Source organism: Salmo trutta, chromosome 35, assembly GCF_901001165.1.
Source record: "Salmo trutta chromosome 35, fSalTru1.1, whole genome shotgun sequence".
Lineage (NCBI taxonomy): Eukaryota > Metazoa > Chordata > Actinopteri > Salmoniformes > Salmonidae > Salmo > Salmo trutta.
The window spans coordinates 37,002,064-37,026,785 of NC_042991.1; the positions used below are offsets into that span (position 1 = coordinate 37,002,064).

At 44.4% G+C, this 24,722-nt stretch overlaps 1 pseudogene; it reads right to left on the reverse strand.

Moving 5' to 3' along the window:
• Nucleotides 1–1,020: 1,020 nt before the first annotated feature.
• LOC115175204 (elongator complex protein 3-like) lies at nucleotides 1,021–24,232 on the reverse strand (annotated as a pseudogene).
• Nucleotides 24,233–24,722: the final 490 nt, after the last annotated feature.

Here is a 24,722-nt window from a genome sequence, read left to right on the forward strand (position 1 = left end):
AGGCTACCTGCCTCTAACCACTAGGCTACCTGCCTCTAACCACTAGGCTACCTGCCTCTAACCACTAGGCTACCTGCCTCTAACCACTAGACTACCTGCCTCTAACCACTAGACTACCTGCCTCTAACCACTAGACTACCTGCCTCTAACCACTAGACTACCTGCCTCTAACCACTAGGCTACCTGCCTCCAACCACTAGGCTACCTGCCTCTAACCACTAGGCTACCTGCTCTAACCACTAGGCTACCTGCCTCTAACCACTAGGCTACCTGGCTACCTGCCTCTAACCACTAGGCTACCTGCCTCTAACCACTAGGCTACCTGCCTCTAACCACTAGGCTACCTGGCTACCTGCCTCTAACCACTAGGCTACCTGCCTCTAACCACTAGGCTACCTGCCTCTAACCACTAGGCTACCTGCCGCCCCAATGAAGAGAGCCAACCAGTATGATTCAGTCTTCCTCATCTCACTGGTAACATGATTCATTAAAACCCATGAAATTAAACAGCCTCCTAAAGTTCTCATAAAGCTGGACTGTATGACCGAGGAAGCACAGACCACTGGTTCCTCAATGTAAGCTTAAAGGGGTATTTCGGGATTTTGGCAATGACGCCTTTTTCTACTTCCCCAGAGTCAGATGAACTAAAGTGGACACCATTTTTATGCCTCTGTGTCGTACGAAGCAAGTTAGAGGTGTTTTTTTGAGCCGATGCTAACTAGCATTAGCGCAATGACTGGAAGTCTATGGGTATCTGCTAGCATGCTAGTCATTACGCTAATGCTAGTTAGCAACTTCCTTCATACTGGACAGAGAGACATAAAAATGGTATCCATGAGCTCATCTGACTCTGGGTCAGTAGATAAAGGGCCTCATCTGACTCTGGGCCAGTAGATAAAGGGATACTTTGGGAATGAGCTCTTTAAGACTGGTATGCTGTACTCACTGTGCCCTCTGATACCACAAGCATATTGTCGTTCATGTACTCTGCAGCGTCTCCAAAGTAACAAACACATACTAGTAATAAATAAAGATATTATTTTACCAATACACGCAAAATACATGATACTAAAACAGGTTTTCATTCCCCAGTCTGACTACAGACACCTCCAGGTGTTTCACCATATACGGTCCCTGCAGCTCATAACCCATCTTCCTTGTAGTAGTTCCTAGTTCCCACACCTGAAACACAGACACATATCATATATTACAGAATATTCAAAACATTGTGGAATTAGAATGACAGACTGGACCATCCGTCTCCTTGGCATGGAGGAGGAGAGGGAGAGAGAGAGAAAAATAGTTCCACCTGAGATGACGGCTAGTTTCCCGGAGCCGTGTTCCTCTCTGCTTCGTCCATCAGCATCATCCCAAAGCCCTGCAAACAGGAAGAACAAATTAGAGATAAACCAACCACGGAGCTTAACAAAAACTCATTAAAAGACTTAACATAAAATCACTGTCTTTTATGTTAAAACAGCTGATTCAACTTAAAAAAAAGGGTCTTGATGATTAGTTTAGTAGCTAGGAATAGTTGAATAATGCTGTGTTGGAACAAGAGCTTGGGCTGTAGTTCTACATCTGTCCAGGATCAGGGTTAGTGTGTGTGTGTGTGTGTGTGTGTGTGTGAACTTGCTGGGGTCTCTGTTACTGACAGGAACCACGCTGCCGTAGACGTGCAGCTCACGCACAATGGACACGCCCCCTTTGAGCTCGGGGCGAAATGATTGAGCGGAACAGCGCCGACAGACGCAGTAGACCAATCAGAATGTCTTGTTCTGGGTCCTCGTAGGACAGGATGGTCTCCCAGCCACCGTTGGCCACGTAATCTCTACGAATCAGCTCCACCTGATAGGGACGCACTTTGTGATGGATCTCCTGGATTCCCACTTCTCTTGTTCTCACATCTCGACACTAGCGGATGAGAGAAAGACATTATGATCACGTATCCTAACTAGCCAACTACCGCTATGTATGACCAACTATAGTACGGCCTAGCATTGTATCATAAATATACATTATTATGAAGCTGGTAGTTTAGATCGCGGATGCCGATTGGCTGAAACAGCATTCCAGCCGTGTGTATATCAGACCGTATACCACAGGTATGACACAAACTATTTGTTTACTGTTCTAATTACATTGGTAACCAGTTTATAACAGCAATAAAGCACGTTGGGGGTTTGTGGTAAACGGACAAAATACCACTTCTAATGGCTGTATCCAGGCTGTATACTCTGCTTTGCATCGTTCCTAAGAACAGCCATTAGCCGTGGTATATTGGCCATATACCACAAACCCCCGAGGTGCCCTATTGCTATTATGAAACTGATTACCAACGTAATTAGAGCAGTAAAAATATGTTTTGTTATACGGTCTGATGTACCTGATCGATAATGGCTGTCAGCCAATCAGGATTCAGGGCTCGAACGAGCCAGTTTATAATGGAGAATATAAAATAATAATATATATATATATATATTTTTTTAAATCGGGTAGTTTGGGTCCTGGACGCTGATTGGTTGAAAAATGTGTAAATGAGACAACATACAAGTAAAAAAAAAAGAATAATAAATAAAATAAAATAGTTCACTGTTCTATTTGAAGTATTATTACGAGAGTGAACGCTGTATATTAGCCATATACCACACAACCTCTGGATTTATTACTTAATAATACAATGTTTTTACACAATGTATTTCCATGTGGTTTAAGTCTCACCTCCGTCCCAATGTCTTTCATCCCGGCCAGAGCCAGCTCTCGGCGGTTACCACGCTCCACTCCAGAGCCAGCTCTCGGCGGCTACCACGCTCCACTCCAGAGCCAGCTCTCGGCGGTAACCACGCTCCACTCCAGAGCCAGCTCTCGGCGGTTACCACGCTCCACTCCAGAGCTCACCAGAGGCATGGTGATGTCCCTGAGAAACAACACACAGGAGTGTGTTTATGGCGTGTTCCAATATCCAAAATAGCAATACAACTTATCATACTGGTGGTATGGCATGTTAGCTATGTTTTAAAATGTCCATGCTAACATACCACTAAGAAGGCATGTCTAATGCAGTACATTACTTCATACTAAGTGGGTTGATAATGTGGATTTTGGAACTGAGCCATATTTCTTTAAAATAGTTAATTGGCTAGTTTCCAAGTTGAAATGTTGACTACATACGGAGTAGTCAGCATTACATAAGAATACAGTGCCTTAGGACAGTATTCAGACCCCTTGACTTTTTCCACATTATGTTACAGCCTTATTCTAAAATGGATTAAATCAAATAAATAAAAAGAATCAGCAATCTACACAATATCCCATAATGACAAAGCAAAAACAGGGTTTTAGAAATTTTTGCAAATGTATTAAATAAAAAATTGAAATATTCAGACCCTTTGCTATGAGACTTGAAATTGAGCATCCTGTTTCCATTGATCATCCTTGAGATGTTTCTATAACAACTTCATTAAAATCCACCTGTGGTAAATGCAATTGACTGGACATGATTTGGAAAGGCACACACACTCACACGTCATGATGTCGAAGGAATTGTCCGAAGAGCTCCCGAGACAGGATTGTGTCGAGGCACCGATCTGGGGAAGGGTACCAAAAAAAGTATGTAGCATCGAAGGTCCCCAAGAACACAGTGGCCTCCATCATTCTTAAATGGAAGAAGTTTGGAACCACCAAGACTCTTCCTAGAGCTGGCCGCCCGTCCAAACTGAGCAATCGGGGGAGAAGGGCCTTGGTCTGGGAGGTGACCAAGAACCTGATGGTCATTCTGACAGAGCTCCAGTGTCCTCTGTGGAGATGGGAGAACCTTCCAGAAGGACATCCATCTCTGCAGCACTCCACTATTCAGGCCTTTATGGTAGAGTGGCCAGACGGAAACCACTCCTCAGTAAAAGGCACATGACAGCCCACTTGGAGTTTGCCAAAAGGCACCTAAAGACTCTCAGACCATGAGAAACACAATTCTGTGGTGAAACTAAGATTGAACTCTTTGGCCTGACTGCCAAGCGTCTCTTCTAGAGGAAACCAGGCACCATCCCTACGGTGAAGAGCATGGTGGTGGCAAAATCAAGCTGGGAATGTTTTTCAGAGGCAGGGACTGGGAGACTAGTCAGGATTGAGGCAAAGATGAATGGAGCAAAGTACGGAAGGTTCACCTTCCAACAGGACAATGACCCTAAGCACACAGCCAAGACAACGCAGGAGTGGCTTCGGGACAAGTCTCTGAATGTCCTTGAGTGGCCCAGTCAGAGCCTGGACTTGAACCCGATCGAACATCTCTGGAGAGACCTGAAAATAGCTGTGCAGCGACACTCCCCATCCAACCTGACATAGCTTGAGAGGATCTGCAGAGAAGAAAATGGGAGAAACTCCCCAAATACAGGTGTGTCAAGCTTGTAGCGTCATACCCTAGAAGACTCTAAGCTGTAATCGCTGCCAAAAGGTGCTTCAACAAAGTACTGAGTAAAGGGTCTGAATACTTATGTAAATGTGACATTTGTTTTAATTTTTTATAAATTAAAATCCTGTTTTTGCTTTGTCATTATGGGGTTGTGGCAGTAGATTGATCACTTATTTATTTACTGATTTGTTTTGTTGTTGAATAAGGCTGTAATGTAACAAAATGTGGATAAAGTCACTGGGCCTGAATACTTTCCGAATGCACTGTTCTTAATTTAGGTAGTATAAAGCTGTTCTCTGTCTTGGCACCCAAATGGTGGAACCAGCATCCCCCTGAAGCTAGGATAGAAGAGTCCCCAAAAATTACAAAAGCTACTTTAATGACAGACGTGGTTGTCCCACCTAGCGATCTTAAGATGAATGACTCCCTACTGTAGTGGCTCTGGATCAGAGCGTCTGCTAAATGACTACTGTAGTATCTCTGGATCAGAGCGTCTGCCCAAATGACTACTGTAGTATCTCTGGATCAGAGCGTCTGCAAAATGACTACTGTAGTATCTCTGGATCAGAGCGTCTGCTAAATGACTACAACGTACTATAATGTACATACTTTACAAAATGCTTTAGGTCTTATAGATCCTCTACCTCTCGCGATAACACCCACACACACACACACACACACACACCTCTGAACGCGGTACCCTCTTGTCCAGGGTGGCACCAGGTATACCAGGGCAGAGGGGGAGTACCTCTTATAGAGACCGGTCTTCCACAGCTCATACAGACCTGTACCCCTGATAACCAGGGTGGGGGTACAGCTTCATCCCATCTGGCCTGAACGCTGGGATCTCAAAGAACTCCTGGAGGGCAGAGAGGTTACAGACATACTAGAAGTGTTAAAGAGGAAGTTTAAACAGCCTCTCTGGTACAATCTTAGTCGAAATAGGATTTTGTGAGTTTGGAGCTTGACAAACAAGTGATAAGGGACTTATAAATCAGTCTGAACCAACCGGCCAGTCATCTTGAGCCTCATATTTCCCGAGAGGTTGATATGGTCTGTAGGGAGGAGTAGAGAAGCACACAAAACAACTACCCTGACCTGGGGCGGTAGGGTAGCCTGGTGGTTCGAGGCAGGTAGCCTAGTGGTTCGAGGCAGGTAGCCTAGTGGTTCGAGGCAGGTAGCCTGGTGATTAGATCGTTGGGCCAGTAACCGAAAAGTTGCGAGATCGAATCCCCCGAGCTGACAAGGTGAAAATCTGTCGTTCTGCCCCTGAACAAGGCAGTTAACCCACTGTTCCTAGGCCGTCATTGTAAATAAGAATTGGTTCTTAACTGACTTGCCTAGTTAAATAAAAGGTTCAATTAAATAAAAAACAACAACTAAAAACTTCTCACTAAGTGGACTGAGTGACGAGGGACTATTTGGTCAGTCTGTGACAGACCGATTCATATTTATCACATCCTATCACCTTCCTGTCTGGCAAAGTGGACTGGAGGAGCCTGTCTAGTGGTAGATTCATATCCTGTCTGGCTAAGGGGACTGGTGGAGCCTGTCTAGTGGTAGATTCATATCCTGTCTGGATAAGGAGACTGGAGGAGACTCCCTAGTGGTAGATTCATATCCTGTCTGGATAAGGAGACTGGTGGAGCCTGTCTAGTGGTAGATTCATATCCTGTCTGGATAAGGAGACTGGAGGAGCCTGTCTAGTGGTAGATTTATATCCTGTCTGGATAAGGAGACTGGAGGAGACTCCCTAGTGGTAGATTCATATCCTGTCTGGATAAGGAGACTGGTGGAGCCTGTCTAGTGGTATATACATCTAGGGTTGCAAAATTCCCTGGTTTTCCGGGAAATCCCAGTTGGAGGACCCCGGATATCCTGCTTTTCCCAGGAATCTTCTAACTAGGATTTCTAGAAAACCAGGGAATTTTGTGATTTTACAATCCTGTCCTGTTTGGGCCTCAGAGGAGCCAGGTGCACAGTGGTAGATGAGAGAGCGAGCGAGCGAGCGAGCGAGCGAGCGAGCGAGAGAGAGAGAGAGAGAGAGAGAGAGAGAGAGAGAGAGAGAGAGAGAGCTTGGGAACTGTTATGTCGACAGACATACTGTAATGAGAATCCATTATCACCCCAAGCGACAGCCTCCCAGCTGGGTCCTGTGATAGCAGCACAGCAGAACACAGAGTGATCTCCAGGGGAGGTGAGGAGGGGGGAGCTGATAAAGAACAGGAGCTTCCAGTGACGCAGATGTGTGTGTGTGTGTGTGTGTGTGTGTGTGTGTGTGTGTGTGTGTGTGTGTCAGTACGATAGGAAAGCAGGACAGTGACTCGAAGGAGACATTTGGCCAAATACCCCATTAAAATATCCTGCTCTCACAAACTCCGATTACCATCACACCAACACGCACGCACGTAAGGCCTCTTTACTGGCATACAGAGTACCTGATAGGTCTGGTAAAGTCTGGTAGGAAGTCTGGTAAAGTCTGATAGGAAGTCTGGTAAAGTCTGATAGGAAGTCTGATAGGAAGTCTGATAGGAAGTCTGGTAAAGTCTGATAGGAAGTCTGGTAAAGTCTGATAGGAAGTCTGGTAAAGTCTGGTAGGAAGTCTGGTAAAGTCTGATAGGAAGTCTGGTAAAGTCTGATAGGAAGTCTGGTAAAGTCTGATAGGAAGTCTGGTAAAGTCTGATAGGAAGTCTGGTAAAGTCTGATAGGAAGTCTGGTAAAGTCTGATAGGAAGTCTGGTAAAGTCTGATAGGAACTCTGGTAAAGTCTGGTAAAGTCTGATAGGAAGTCTGGTAAAGTCTGATAGGAACTCTGGTAAAGTCTGGTAGGAGGTCTGGACCAGTTAGTGATGCAACTCTGGGCCCATATTCACAAAACATCTTAGAGTAGGTGGTCTGATGAAGGATGATCTCCTCCCCTGTTCATGGGATCTTATTATGATTTTAAAGTAACTCCACTGTTTCCAGATTTCTTTGAACTTAAAACTTATAATTAATTACAATATTAGAGAAATCATTTTCCTTCCAAATGTTTTTTTAATGAACTAACTATGTTAAAAAGCAGCTTTTCTTTGTTGGAATGGTGTGTGTGTATACCGGGCATTAAAAATACATTATTTAACATTCATTTCAATTGGGCCGAAAATAATCTGAAAACAACCAAAACAAAACTTCAAAATGCATCCAACAAATTTAGAGAGTCACAAGCTTGATGTAGTCAATACGTGCTATGAATATGGGACTAAACTTCTGACTAATTTATTTATAAAGACCTTTAAGGGTGTCAATCATTTTGACCTCCACCTTTGAGAAAGAAAAGTACTTTTTAAAACATAATCTTTCACTGAGGAATTGTTTTAGTATAAAATAATTTCCAAAATTTCTTGAGCATACAATTTAGCTCAGTATGTGAATTATTTAATTTTATACTGTCATTATTGCTAATATTTTAAACATTTTCAATTCCCACGGTATAATATACCATCTAATTATTGAAGACTGTGGATCCTTGACATTGTAAAAGGTTAGACTAAGTGAGTGATTGTCTAGTACAGGTAGACTTGATAAACCCCTACTGTACAGTCGTGGCCAAAAGTTTTGAGAATGACTAATATTACATTTTCACAAAGTTTGCTGCTTCAGTGTCTTTAGATATTTTTGTCAGATGTTACTATGGAATACTGAAGTCTAATTACAAGCATTTCATAAGTGTCAAAGACTTTTATTGACAATTACATGAAGTTGATGCAAAGAGTCAGTATTTGTAGTGTTGACCTTTCTTTTTCAAGACCTCTGCAATCCGCCCTGGCATGCTGTGAATTAACTTCTGGGCCACATCCTGACTGATGGCAGCCCATTCTTGCATAAGCAATGCTTGGAGTTTGTCAGAATTTGTGGGGTTTTGATTGCCCACCTGCCTCTTGAGGATTGACCACAAGTTCTCAATGGGATTAAGGTCTGGGGAGATTCCTGGCCATGGACCCAAAATATCAATGTTTTGTTCCCCGAGCCACTTAGTTATCACTTTTGCCATATGGCAAGATGCTCCATCATGCTGGAAAAGGGATTGTTCGTCACCAAACTGTTCCTGGATGGTTGGGAGAAGTTGCTCTCGGAGGATGTGTTGGTACCATTCTTTATTCATGGCTGTGTTCTTATGCAAAATTGTGAGTGAGCCCACTCCCTTGGCTGAGAAGCAACCCCACACATGAATGGTCTCAGGATGCTTTACTGTTGGCATGACACAGGACTGATGGTAGCGCTCACCTTGTCTTCTCCGGACAAGCTTTTTTCCGGATGCCCCAAACAATCGGAAAGAGGATTCATCAGAGAAAATGACTTTACCCCAGTCCTCAGCAGTCCAATCCCTGTACCTTTAGCAGAATATCAGTCTGTCCCTAATGTTTTTCCTGGAGAGAAGTGGCTTCTTTGCTGCCCTTCTTGACACCAGGTCATCCTCCAAAAGTATTTGCCTTACTGTGCGTGCAGATGCACTCACACCTACCTGCTGCCATTCCTGAGCAAGCTCTGTACTGGTGGTGCCCCGATCCCGCAGCTGAATCAACTTTATGAGACGGTCCTGGCGTTTGCTGGACTTTCTTGGGCGCCCTGAAGCCTTCTTCACAACAATTGAACTGCTCTCCTTAAAGTTCTTGATGATCCGACAAATGGTTGACTTAGGTGCAATCTTACTGGCAGCAATATCCTTGCCTGTGAAGCCCTTTTTGTGCAAAGCAATGATGACGGCACGTGTTTCCTTGCAGGTAACCATGATTGACAGAGGAAGAACAATGATTCCAAGCACCACCCTCCTTTTGAAGCTTCCAGTCTGTTATTCGAACTCAATCAGCATGACAGAGTGATCTCCAGCCTTGTCCTCGTCAACACTCACACCTGTGTTAACGAGAGAATCAGACATGATGTCAGCTGGTCCTTTTGTGGCAGGGCTGAAATGCAGTGGAAATGTTTTTTGGGGATTCAGTTAATTTGCATGGCAAAGAGGGACTTTGCAATTAATTGCAATTCATCAAATCACTCTTCATAACATTCTGGAGTATATGCAAATTTCCATCATACAAACTGAGGCAGCAGACTTTGTGAAAATTAATATTTGTGTCATTCTCAAAACTTTTGGCCACGACAGTAGTGTGGGTAATGCTCTTACATCTGTACCAGGCAGCAACACTGAACAACGTTTTGGTAGCCATTTGGAAATGAACAAAAGAGGCAGACGTATAACAGAGGCTGTACAAGAGAGGTCATTTTACACTAGCTGGCTCTGAATGGACTCCTATCCTAAACCTTTACTCACACACACACACACACCATTGTTGTGCCAAACCATCCTGTGCTGGCTTGCACAGATAAAATGTTCACTACCATAGCAACTATACACACGGTTCACTACCATAGCAACTACAGTGGATGAGTAAGTAACCAGGCTAGTGCAGTGTGAAAACGATGTTCACACACTGAACAGAGCAGAGGAGAGGAGGGCGTAGTACAGAAGCCTCAGCAGATTGTCTGGCCTGCTACGGTTTCCGACCGGTAACGATCTACCCATTAAAAAAAAAAACACTGTAAAATGATTCTTCTCTGTAAAATGAAGCTATGAGTCACCACAGGCTGACTACCTGGTTCATAAGAACGGGAGACAGACCGAGTGTCCAAAGTGGGACCCTATCCCCTATGTAGGGCCCTGGTTAAAGTAGTGCACTAAATAGGGAACCGTTTGGGACGCAGGCAGAGATGGAGAACCGCGGCGGTGGGTGGGGTCCAGTCAACATGCTGTGGAACAATTAGCTATCGCACATTAAAAAAAATAAAAAAAATGGAGCTCTTTCAAAAATCAGGGACAGACAACTGAAGGTGCAGTTCTGCTCAAATATAAAAAGTACAGTATCCATGTGTAAATATGTTTAGATCCTTTTTACAAAATGCTGACAAACTACATCATCCTCTCTTGTAAAACTCTTGGCAATATACACTGAGTATTTCAAACATTAGGAACACTTTCCTAACATTGAGTTGGACACCCTCCCCCCCCTCTTTTGCCCTCAGAAACGCCTCAATTCGTCGGGTCACGGACTCTACAAGGTGTCGAAAGCGTTCCACAGGGATGCTGGCCCATGTTGACTCCAATGCTTCCCACAGTTGTGTCAAGTTTGCTGGATGTCCTTTGGGTGGTGGACCATTCTTGGTACACACGGGAAACTGTTGAGCGTGAAAAACCCTGCAGCGTTGCAGTTCTTGACACAAACCGGTGCGCCTGGCACCTACAGCTGTTCAAAGGCTGCTGTTCAAAGGCAGCTGTTCAAAGGCAAATGAATATGTTGTCTTGCCCATTCACCCTTTGAATGGCACACATACACAGTCCATGTCTCAAATTGTCCCAAGGCTTAAAAATCCTTCTTTAACCTGTCTCCACCCCTTCATCTACACTGATTGAAGGGGATTTAACAGGTGACATCAGTAAGAGAGATCCTATCTTTAACCTGGATTCACCTGGTCAGTCTGTCATGGAAAGAGCAGGTGTTCTTAATGTTTTATACACTCAGGTGTAGATAGATACTGCTCCACATCCTGCTGTGTGTGTGTGAGTGTGTGTGTGTGTGTGTGTGTGTGTGTGTGTGTGTGTGTGTGTGTGTGTGTGTGAGAGAGAGAGAGAGAGACTCACTTTGAACTGTTGGTTGTCTCTCTCCATACCAACGTTAGGAAGGTCAGGCATCACGTGAGACACCACCTTGAATCCTGCATCTTTGGAGAAGTGAAAGGACTCACACACCGCCCTCACCGTGTGACCTCTGGACGGACACACACACACACACACACACACACACACACACACACACACACACACACACACACAAAAACGTAACACACCCCCCTCACAATCACTATGATGATCACAAAACAGATTACATGGTGAGCTTGTAACAGACACATCGCACACAACATTGTGCTGACAAATAACCAGTGGCTAAGATTAACACTACTGACAAATAAAAAGCGGTTAGGATTAACACTACTGACAAATAACCAGTGGCTATAACCAGTGGCTAGGAGTAACACTACTGACAAATAACCAGTGGCTAGGATTAACACTACTGACAAATAACCAGTGGCTAGGAGTAACACTACTGACAAATAACCAGTGGCTAGGAGTAACACTACTGACAAATAACCAGCGGCTAGGAGTAACACTACTGACAAATAACCAGTGGCTAGGAGTAACACTACTGACAAATAACCAGCGGCTAGGATTAACACTACTGACAAATAACCAGTGGCTAGGAGTAACACTACTGACAAATAACCAGTGGCTAGGAGTAACACTACTGACAAATAACCAGTGGCTAGGAGTAACACTACTGACAAATAACCAGTGGCTAGGAGTAACACTACTGACAAATAACCAGTGGCTATGATTAACACTGCTGACAAATAACCAGCGGCTATGATTAACACTGCTGACAAATAACCAGCGGCTAGGAGTAACACTACTGACAAATAACCAGCAGCTAGGATTAACACTACTGACATAACCAGCGGCTAGGAGTAACACTACTGACATAACAAGCGGCTATGAGTAACACTACTGACAAATAACCAGCAGCTAGGATTAACACTGCTGACAAATAACCAGTGGCTAGGAGTAACACTACTGACAAATAACCAGCGGCTATAACCAGTGGCTAGGATTAACACTACTGACAAATAACCAGCGGCTATGATTAACACTACTGACAAATAACCAGTGGCTATGATTAACACTACTGACAAATAACCAGTGGCTAGGAGTAACACTGCTGACAAATAACCAGTGGCTAGGAGTAACACTACTGACAAATAACCAGCGGCTATAACCAGTGGCTAGGATTAACACTACTGACAAATAACCAGCGGCTATGATTAACACTACTGACAAATAACCAGTGGCTATGATTAACACTACTGACAAATAACCAGTGGCTAGGAGTAACACTGCTGACAAATAACCAGTGGCTAGGAGTAACACTGCTGACAAATAACCAGTGGCTAGGAGTAACACTACTGACAAATAACCAGTGGCTATGAGTAACACTACTGACAAATAACCAGCAGCTAGGAGTAACATTGCTGACAAATAACCAGCAGCTAGGAGTAACACTACTGACAAATAACCAGCGGCTATGATTAACACTACTGACAAATAACCAGCAGCTAGGAGTAACACTGCTGACAAATAACCAGTGGCAATGAGTAACACTACTGACAAATAACCAGCAGCTATGATTAACACTACTGACAAATAACCAGCAGCTATGAGTAACACTACTGACAAATAACCAGTGGCTATAACCAGTGGCTAGGAGTAACACTACTGACATACAGTGCATTCGGAAAATATTCAGACCCCTTCCCTTTTTCCACATTGTTACGTTACAGCGTTATTCTAAAATGGATTAAATCACTTTCCCCCCCCTCATCACACAATACCCCATAATGTCAAAATGACAACAGGTTTAGACATTTTTGCAAATTCATTAAAAATATTACAGAAATACCTTACTTACGTAAGTATTCAGACCCTTTGCTATGAGATTTGAAATTGAGCTCAGGTGCATCCTGTTTCCATTGATCATCCTTGAGATGTTTCTACAACAACTTCATTAATGTCCATCTGTGGGAAATTCTATTGATTGGACATGATTTGGAAAGGCGCACGCCTGTCTATATAAGGTCCCACAGTTGACAGTACATGTCAGAGCAAAAACCAAGCCATGAGGTCGAAGGAACTGTCCTTAGAGCTCCTAGACAGGATTGTGTCAAGGCACAGATCTGGTCAAGGGTACCAAAACATTTCTGCAGCATTGAAGGTCCCCAAGAATACAGTGGCCTTCATAATTCTTAAATGGAAGAAGATTGGAATCGCCAAGACTCTTCCTAGAGCTGACCACCTGGCCAAACTGAGCAATCGGTGGTCACTCTGACAAAGTTCTAGAGTTCCTCTGTGGAGATGGGAGAACTTTCCAGGACAACCATCTCTGCAGCACTCCACCAATCAGGCCTTTATTACAGAGTGGCCAGACGGAAGCCACTCCTCAGTAAAAGGCACATGACAGCCCGCTTGGAGTTTGCCAAAAGGCACATAAAGACTCTCAGACCATAAAAAACAAGATTCTTTGGTCTGATGAAACCAAGATCTTTAGCCTGAATGCCAAGCGTCATATCTGGAGGAAACCTGGCACCATCCCTACGGTGAAGCATGGTGGTGGCAGCATCATAATGTGGCAAAGCTATTCAGCGGCAAGGACGGGGAGACTAGTCAGGATCGAGGGAAAGATGAACGGAGCAAAGTACAGAGATATTCTTGATGAGATCCTGAGAGCTCTGGAGCAGGTTCTCAGACTGGGGTGAAGGTTCACCTTCCAAAAGGACAACGAACCTAAGCACACAGCTAAGACAAGGCAGGAGTGGCTTCGGGACAAGTCTCTGAATGTCCTTGAGAAAGCATCAGGTAAATTACGCCAGGTGCTCCTGTAACCGATGTGAAATGGCTAGTTAGTTAGCGGTGGTGCGCGCTAATAGCGATTCAAATCGGGTGACGTCACTCGCTCTGCGACCATTAGTAGTTGTTCCCCTTGCGCTGCAAGGGCCGCGGCTTTTGTGGAGCGATGGGTAATGATGCTTCGTGGGGTGTCAGTTGTTGATGTGTGCAGAGGGTCCCTGGTTCGAGCCCAGGTTGGGGCGAGGAGAAGGACGGAAGCTAAACTGGTACACTCCCCTCGGGAATGTAATTCTAAGTTACAATTAAAATACTAAAATGTAGTTACGTGTCCGGAGTCATCAATCTAAGAAGTATCTTAAGATACTACAGCTGCCAAAGGTGTTTGAACAAAGTACTAAGTAAAGGGTCTGAATATGCTTACGGAAATTTGATATTTCATGTTGTTTCTGAACCTGTTTTAACTTCGTGATGATGGGGTATTGTGTGTAGATTGATGAGGGTAAAAAAAAAAAAACACAAGTTAATCCAACATGTGGAAAAAGTCAAGGGGTCTGAATACTTTCCGAATGCACTGTATAACCAGTGGCTAAGACTAACATATACATGATACATTTTAGTCACTAAGCAGATGCTCTTATCCAGTGCGAGTTACAGTAGTGAGTGCATACATTTTCCCCCCCCCTACTAGTCCCCCCGTGGGAATCAAACCCACAACCCTTGCGTTGAAAATGCCGTGCTTAACCAACTGAGACACACGGGACCAGTAGCTATGACGACTGACATGACTAGTGACATACGAGTCGTGACTAAACAACATATGATTAGTAGCTATGACTCCATTCCAACTCTGAGTCTCTGCCCCTTAGATCAAATACACATTTTATTCATCACATGCTTGGTCAAATAACTGGTGTAGACTAACATTGAAATGCTTAATACAGGCCCTTCCCAACAATGCAGAGAGAAACAGAAGAGAAAAATAACATAGACAATAACTAATGATAACTTGTCTATATACACAGAGTACCTGAGTCCATGTACAGGGGTACGAGGTAATAACTTGTCTATGTACACAGAGTACCTGAGTCCATGTCCAGGGCTACGAGGTAATAACTTGTCTATGTACACAGAGTACCTGAGTCCATGTCCAGGGGTACGAGGTAATAACTTGTCTATATACACAGAGTACCAGTACTGAGTCCATGTCCAGGGGTACCAACGGCTATGAGTTAGACTAAAGACATATCACTAGCAGTCGCTATGACGACTGCATTCAAAAACCCCCTCCTGACCCTTAACCTCTGCCCTGTTGGTGTCCCGTGCTACGTCCTCGTCGACGCTCTGAACCCTTATCTCCAGCCGTACCCCAGCATGTCACCGAGGTGTCTCTTCAGACAGTAGTCAGGACGCGTCTCGATGCCCACACACTTTGTGTTACTGCGTTCTGAGTACCTAAAACGAGGAGAGAAGAAGGGAGAAGAGGTCAGTGCTGATACAAATGTTTGAACGGGTTCAGATTGAGGGTAATGGGTAATGCGTCTAGCCTCCTACACCAACCTCTGTGTATGTATGGGACGGCAGGTAGCCTAGTGGTTAGAGCGTTGGGCCAGTAACCGAAAAGGTTGCTTGATAGAAAACCCGAGCTGACAAGGTAAAAATCTGTCGTTCTGCCCCAGAACAAGGCAGTTAACCCACTGTTCCTAGGCTGTGAATGTAAATAAGAATTTGTTCTTAACTGACTTGCCTAGTTAAATAAAGGTTCAATTAAAAAAAAATGTATGCATGTATTTCAGAGGGGTTGCGATAAAGCAGAACCAAACTTCCTGTTTGACCTGGTGTACAATTGGACAATAAAGGAATCTTAATAATGGAATTATACAGTTGAAGTCAGAAGTTTACATATACTTATGTTGGAGTCAATAAAACTATTTTTTCAACCACTCCACAAATTATTTCACTTAAATCACAATTCCAGTGGGTCAGAAGTTTACATACACTAAGTTGACTGTGCCTTTAAACAGCTTGGAAAATTCCAGAAAATGATGTCATGGCTTTAGAAGCTTCTGATAGGCTAATTGACATCATTTGAGTCAATTGGAGGTGTACCTGTGGATGTATTTCAAGGCCTACCTTCAAACTCAGTGCCTCTTTGCTTGACATCATGGGAAAATCAAAAGAAATCAACCTTGAACTCAGAAAATAAATTGTAGACCTCCATAAGTCTGGTTCATCCTTGGGAGCAATTTCCAAATGCCTGAAGGCAATAGTACGCAAGTATAAACACCATGGGACCACGCAGCCGTCGTACTGCTCAGGAAGGAGCAGAACGTACTTCGGTGCGAAAAGTGCAAATCAATCCCAGAACAGCAAAGGACCTTGTGAAGATGCTGGAGGAAACAGGTACAAAAGTATCTATATCCACAGTAAAACGAGTCCTATATCGACATAACCTGAAAGGCCGCTCAGCAAGGAAGAAACCACTGCTCCAAAACCTCCATAAAAAAGCCAGACTACGGTTTGCAACTGCACATGGGGACAAAGATCGTACTTTTTGGAGAAATGCCCTCTGGTCTGATGAAACAAAAATCGAACCGTTTGGCCATAATGACCATCGTTTGGAGGAAAAAGGGGGAGGCTTGCAAGCCGAAGAACACCATCCCAACCGTGAAGCACAGGGGTGGCAGCATCATGTTGTGGGGTTGCTTTGCTGTAGGAGTGACTGGAGCACTTCACAAAATAGATGGCATCATGAAGGAGGAAAATTGTGTATATATTGAAGCAACATCTCAAGACATCAGTCAGGAAGTTAAAGCTTGGTCGCAAATGGGTCTTCCAAATGGACAATGACCCCAAGCATACTTCCAAAGTTGTGGCAAAATGGCTTAAGGACAACAAAGTCAAGGTATTGGGAGTGGCCATCACAAAGCCCTGACCTCAGTGCTATAGAAAATTTGTGGGCAGAACTGAAAAAGTCTGTGCGCGCAAGGAGGCCTACAAACTTGACTCAGTTACACCAGCTCTGTCAGGAGGAATGGGCCAAAATTCACCCAACTTATTGTGGGAAGCTTGTGGAAGGCTACCCGAAACGTTTGACCCAAGTTGAACAATTTAAAGGTAATGCTACCAAATACTAATTGCATGTGCATGTAAAGTTCTGACCTACTGAGAATGTGATGAAATAAATAAAAGCTGAAATAAATCATTCTCTCTACTATTATTCTGACATTTCACATTCTTAAAATAAAGTGGTGATCCTAACTGACCTAAAACAGGGAATTTTTACTCTCTTGTAAAAACTGAGTTTAAATGTATTTGGCTAAGGTGTATGTAAACTTCCGACTTCAACTGTAGATCTGCGATTACATTAGGGGCAACTTCGATCTCAAGAGCAAGTACCAGGACAACCCCACTCCATCAAGTCACTGGCAGGAAAACGTGGGACATAATAAATCACGTCATTAAAATGGCACAACAAAGTTACATTTTCTCTGTGTAACTTCAACCCCCTTGAAACTGTAGGAGGGCAGATCCAGGATGTATTGAAACTATAGGACCAAGGAGGGCAGATTCAGGATGTATTGAAACTGTAGGACCAAAGAGAGCAGATTCATGATGTATTGAAACTGTAGGACCAAGGAGAGCAGATCCAGGATGTATTGAAACTGTAGGACCAAGGAGGGCAGATCCAGGATGTATTGAAACTGCAGGACCAACGAGGGTAGATTCAGAGTGAATTGAGATTAGACATCTGCCTCTTCAGTCAGGCTGTCATTTTCTCCACTTGGACAGGTTTGACAAACGATAAAACAATCTAGATCCGTCGTTAGGTTTGACGACCACAGTCATCATCTAGACCAGTCATCTCAGCTCATATTCCTCCAACCTATTACTGGCAACATAATGTCCATTCTAACAATCCGATGACTGACTTAAGACAAATCACAGGAGTTATTGCTCCAGAGAACACATCCGATTGGCTGATAGTCGTCAATGAAAATGCTATTATCTGAATGGCTGTTAAATACTGAAGCTTTTCTCAATCAAACGAACGGAGGCTTAGTGGGACTCTGAGAAACATGACTACTTTATCATTGACACAAGCCAGTGAGCACACCTGCTTACACAGGCAGGCAGGTGCAGACGCAGGCAGGCAGGCAGGTGCAGAGGCAGGCAGGCAGGTGCAGAGGCAGACAGGCAGGTGCAGAGGCAGACAGGCAGGTGCAGAGGCAGACAGGCAGGTGCAGAGGCAGGCAGGCAGGCAGACAGGTGCAGACAGACAGCAGAGAAGAGCCTCCCACGTCTCAGCCTGATAAGCAGCCACAACAATTAGAGTAATCCGTCTTAACGAACGTGCTGATAACACTGCTGGATGAGCAATACAGAAGCGCGGGCGCACACACACACACCTTATCAGCTACTAAGGAATAAATACAGACTAACAAACAAGCCCTCAGGGTCCAGACCTCCATTCCCCAAATCCTCTATCACATCCCTCAATCTTCTATTGATCTCCCAGAAGTCACACAAAACTTCTCCCTCCTTCTGCAGTGAAGGGCCAAAGCAGAGAGTCATGTTGTAACTCCCAAAGGCACACCAAGCCGTAGGGGACAGTAGGGTGAACTTTATAATCCCCTCTCTTCATAACTAAACAAATATCAGATCAAATGTACACTTCTTCATTTGTCTGATAGGTTAATAAGGTATAAGTATCTTGGCTGAGAAATAGATGAAATATGTTCTACAGCAATGGTTCCAAAACTATGGGGTGACAACCCTTAGGTGGGTTGTGAGGGGTCGGCAGGGGGGGGGTCCCCCTCCAGCCAAAATACATTAACTATTTAAAATGTTTTTTTTAAAGGAACTGTGTCTGGCTTTAAATTTACTCTTGAAAGTTGTAATAGTAGCATGCACAAGTTGCAATTTCTAAATTGGGTATTACATCATCAGTCCCATGTGGCTCAGTTGGTAGAGCATGGTGTTTGCAACGCCAGGGTTGTGGGTTCGATTCCCACGGGGGACCAGTACGAAAAAAAATACAAAAAATGTATGAAATGTATGCATTCACTACTGTAAGTCGCTCTGTATAAGAGCGTCTGGTAAATGACTAAAATGTAAAATGTAAATCAGTTCCTCTTGTCATGTCAGTCATTACATACCTTGGAGAGCTAATTATAACTTGTTAGAAATCTCCAGATCAATTAGCCCATGTCAACTAACGTTATTTATTTTTTTTAATTTAGGTTTTTAAGCCCATAGATATTATTGTAATTTGTTTAGTCACTCATATCAGATGAATACACACTAGACATAGCAAAAAATGTGCTTTTAAACTGCAACATATTCTTTGCACCTCATGACAAAATGTGTAGAACTGCAGGAAATAAGCTTTAAACGTGCTAAATTCTCTCCACCAACAAGAGGGGTGTGACCAGTTTGTTATGAACAGTGCTTGTGCCAATAGAAATAAACATTGTTGTGTGCAGGTGGAAGCAGCATCAGCTCCATTTCAAACTAGAGATCAGCACCATCTAGTGGAACCAACTAACCATTACACCCAAGACAGGAAATATTTCACAGAGACCAGAAGGAGCAGAGAGTCCTACCAAATAATATATACACTGCTCAAAAAAATAAAGGGAACACTTAAACAACACAATGTAACTCCAAGTCAATCACACTTCTGTGAAATCAAACTGTCCACTTAGGAAGCAACACTGATTGACAATAAATTTCACATGCTGTTGTGCAAATGGAATAGACAACAGGTGGAAATTATAGGCAATTAGCAAGACACTCCCAATAAAGGAGTGGTTCTGCAGGTGGGACAACAGACCACTTCTCAGTTCCTATGCTTCCTGGCTGATGTTTTGGTCACTTTTGAATGCTGGCGGTGCTTTCACTCTAGTGGTAGCATGAGACAGAGTCTACAACCCACACAAGTGGCTCAGGTAGTGCAGCTCATCCAGGATGGCACATCAATGCGAGCTGTGGCAAGAAGGTTTGCTGTGTCTGTCAGCGTAGTGTCCAGAGCATGGAGGCGCTACCAGGAGACAGGCCAGTACATCAGGAGATGTGGAGGAGGCCGTAGGAGGGCAACAACCCAGCAGCAGGACCGCTACCTCCGTCTTTGTGCATGGAGGAGCAGGAGAAGCACTGCCAGAGCCCTGCAAAATGACCTCCAGCAGGCCACAAATGTGCATGTGTCTGCTCAAACGGTCAGAAACAGACTCCATGAGGGTGGTATGAGGGCCCGACGTCCACAGGTGGGGGTTGTGCTTACAGCCCAACACCGTGCAGGACGTTTGGCATTTGCCAGACAACACCAAGATTGGCAAATTCGCCACTGGTGCCCTGTGCTCTTCACAAATGAAAGCAGGTTCACACTGAGCACGTGACAGACGTGACAGAGTCTGGAGACGCCGTGGAGAAATTTCTGCTGCCTGCAACATCCTCCAGCATGACCGGTTTGGCGGTGGGTCAGTCATGGTGTGGGGTGGCATTTCTTTGGGGGTCGCACAGCCCTCCATGTGCTCGCCAGAGGTAGCCTGACTGCCATTAGGTACCGAGATGAGATCCTCAGACCCCTTGTGAGACCATATGCTGGTGCGGTTGGCCCTGGGTTCCTCCTAATGCAAGACAATGCTAGACCTCATGTGGCTGGAGTGTGTCAGCAGTTCCTGCAAGAGGGAGGCATTGATGCTATGGACTGGCCTGCCCGTTCCCCAGACCTGAATCCAATTGAGCACATCTGGGACATCATGTCTCGCTCCATCCACCAACGCCACGTTGCACCACAGACTGTCCAGGAGTTGGCGGATGCTTTAGTCCATGTCTGGGAGGAGATCCCTCAGGAGACCATCCGCCACCTCATCAGGAGCATGCCCAGGCATTGTAGGGAGGTCATACAGGCACGTGGAGGCCACACACACTACTGAGCCTCATTTTCACTTGTTTTAAGGACATTACATCAAAGTTGGATCAGCCTGTAGTGTGGTTTTCCACTTTAATTTTGAGTGTGACTCCAAATCCAGACCTCTATGTGTTGATAAATTGGATTTCCATTGATTATTTTTGTGTGATTTTGTTGTCAGCACATTCAACTATGTAAAGAAAAAAGTATTTAATAAGATTATTTCTTTCATTCAGATCCAGGATGTGTTGTTTAAGTGTTCCCTTTATTTTTTTGAGCAGTATACATCGTAGGGTCTACTTTAGTAGTACCTGACAGCTTCTGCTAGCTTGTTAGGGTTTCCGAGGCGTGTCCCGACGGGGGGGGGGGGGTACGAGGCGTGTCCCGACGGGGGGGTACGAGGCGTGTCCCGACGGGGGGGGGGGGTCCGAGGCGTGTCCCGACAGGGGTTTGAGGCGTGTCCCGACAGGGGTTCAAGGGAGGGGGTAGCAGTGTTACCTTACGGCCTCAGCTACATTGTTAGAGGTGTGTCCTGACAGGGCGTCGTGGAGGTTCCTGATGAAGTAGTGTCTGCACTCCTCAGCCAGGGCCATGAAGGTTCCTCCCATCACTATAAACACCTTGTCCACACTGTGGCCCGGCCGGACGGACGGACGGACAGACAGGAGAGAGACAGGACAGACAGACAGGAGAGAGACAGGACAGACCGACAGGAGAGAGACAGGACAGACAGACAGACCGGACAGACAGACAGGAAAAAGTGCTATGTAAATGCAATCCATTATTATTGTATTACAGCAGCACTTCTGTAGCGTAAACCATAATGGGAGCAAAAAAATGTGACGGGTAACTAGAAGTGTGTGCAGGAAGGTGTCACTGACCTGTTCTACCCGATGTCTGGTCTGCAGGTAGGGCTCATAAGGTGCTCTGATGGCTCTCATAGATGTCAGCTGACAGGGGAAGAATTATAGAAGAGACCATTTTGACTCGATGCCTGAATAGCCCATAGGAAGCTGGTAATGAGCTTGTAGGCTTTAGGGGGAACAGTTATGAATGGTTTACCTCGTAGCCAGTGTAAGACTGTGTGGAGTATTCAAAGACTGAGTCCGGACCACCTGGACAGTAGCTGTTCGGAGTAGAAGGCAGATTCACAATTAAATAGCTGGTTATTTTTCTGATCAATAAATAAATTAATAAATAAATACATACATAGCTGGTAATTATGTTTTATAATCAATTATTATTTAGTATAAATCAATAGGACACTGTGGCCAGAGTGGTTCTGGTCTCACTGAAGCTACATCATGAATGTACTCACACACGGATGTTTCCTGTGAAACTGATGTGAGGACAGCGATGGGGTTTAAACATCACAGCCACTACAGCAATCTGGACAAAGAGATACAAGTACACACGTTCCTTGTGTTGTCTTCAACTTAATTTCAATTTGTTAAATGCTTGTCTATTTTAAGTACACATACACACACACACACACACACACACACACACACACACACCCCGCTTGCAGTGCGGATAGGTTTGGCCTTGAGTTTGGGCACCACGGTAGTGGGGTGGAACAGCAGCTATGATGTCGACTCGCCTGGTCTGTGCTGACAGACCATACTAAGCGGAGCTCTTGGTCGTCACCCTGATAATGAAGTGTAAAGAAGAGTTTTAAAGAGGAGGTTAGTGTAAGTCCATTCAGGGTTGTATTCATTAGCGTACAACTTAGCAAACCGTAGCAAAACGTTTTTAATTCGGATACGAAAATTTGAGTTTCTATAGGACAAATTGTGGTAGGTCACTCCCTGTTTTGTCCCGTCTGTTTGGTTATTGGTGAATACACCAGGAACATCACAAGGTGGCAGCCAAGTCCGTTTGAGCTTAAGACAGGTTTCTGGCATGACATAAGGCTTTGTTTACTTGGTGGATCACAAGACACATCCCCAAGGGCTTTGGCGAGGTGGTGGACTGGGAGCTTTTAGATACACTACATGACCAGAAGTATGTGGACACCTGCTCGTCAAACATCTCATTCCAAAATCATGGACATTAATATGGAGTTGGTCCCCCCTTTGCTGCTATAACAGCCTCCACTCTTCTGGGAAGGATTTCCACTGGATGTTGGAACATTGGTGCAGGGATTTGCTTCCAAGAGCAAAGGTGTTCTTTGTGGTTGAGGTCAGGGATCTGTGCACACCAGTCAAGTTCTTCCACACCGATTTCAACAAACCATTTCTCTATGGACCTCGCTTTGTGCACGGGGGGGGCATTGTCATGCTGAAACTGGAAAGGGCCTCCTCCCAACTGTTGCCACAAAGTTGGAAGCACAGAATTGTCTAGAATGTCATTGTATGCTGTTGTGTTAAGATTTCCCACCACTGGAACTAAGGGGCCTGAACCATGAAAAACAGCTCCAGACCATTATTCCTCCTTCACAAAAATGTACATTTCACACTATTCATTGGGGCAGGTAGCGTTCTCCTGGCATCCACCAAACCCACAATCGTCCGTCGGACTGCCAGATGGTGAAGTGATGTTCATCACTCCAGAGAAAGCGTTTCCACTGCTCCAGAGTCCAATGGCGGTGAGCTTTATGCCACTCCAGCCAACGCCTGGCATTGTGCATGGTGATCTTAGGCTTGTGTGCGGCTGCTCGGCCATGGAAACCCATTTCATGAAGGTCCCAATGAACAGTTTTTCTGCTGACGTTGCTTCCAGAGGCAGTTTGGAACTCGGTAGTGAGTGTAGCAACAGAGGACAGAGGATTTGTATGCGCTACGCGCTTCAGCACTCCTGTTCTGTGAGCTAGTATGGCCTACCGCTTTGCGGCTGAGCCGTTGTTGCTCCTAAACGTTTCCAGTTCACAATAACAGCACTTACAGTTGACCGGGGGGCAGCTCTAGCAGGGCAGAAATTTGATGAACTGACTTATTGGAAAGGTGGCATCCTATGACGGTGTCACGTTGAAAGTCACTGAGCTCTTCAGTACGGGCCATTCTACTGCCAATGTTTGTCTATGGAGATTGCATGTCGGTGTGCTCGATTTTATACACCTTGTCAGCAACGAATCGACTCATTTGAAGGTGTGTCCATATACTTTTGTGTATATATATATATATATATATATATATATATATATATATATATATATAGTGTAGATAAGAATAGTAACCAATTACCAAAAAGCAGTTGATTAGGGTTAGGTAGCTAACGTTTGGTTAGGTCGAGGGTCTTACTTGTTGAGGGTGACGTCTTTTCCTTCTTCATGCGCTTCGACCAGCTGATTGATGACGACATCATCATCATCATCATCATCATCATCATCATCAGCTCCACTCGGCTCAGATCAGCTAGTTACCGTCACATAGCAACAACATGGATAAATAGCTAACTCTTTTAGATACTCAACCCATACCTAGCATTCTCACTCTTAAATAGCCTACAAAAATAAATTCAGGGTTTGTTGGTTGGTTGATTACATAGATATGCAGCTTTTCCTTGCTAGTTAGCTGAATTGTAAATTAGCAACATGGCTAATTTAGCAAACCCAAGCAGAGAGAGAAGCATTTCTGAAATGTAGAGGATAGTTCCACACGCTTACTCTTTTTCTACGGCTTCCCCCATATCTTTCTGTAACGTTAACACTCTCAATTCACAATACGAAACGCGTTTTAAAGCCTAAAATAAGAGAGAGAACTGTCCATTTTGTAAACAACATGCTTGCACGAGTCCTGCCGTCCGCTGCGGGAAACTGTCGTAAAATAACATCACAGCGTTTATTTGTTTATTCCCATTAATTCTCTGTTAATAACAAAATAATGTTAAACGTTGGACGCTGTCTCAATTGAAAAGAGCTTTTGAAAAATACTTCCGACATCAATAATGCTAATCTTTTCCACAATTTTTTACTAT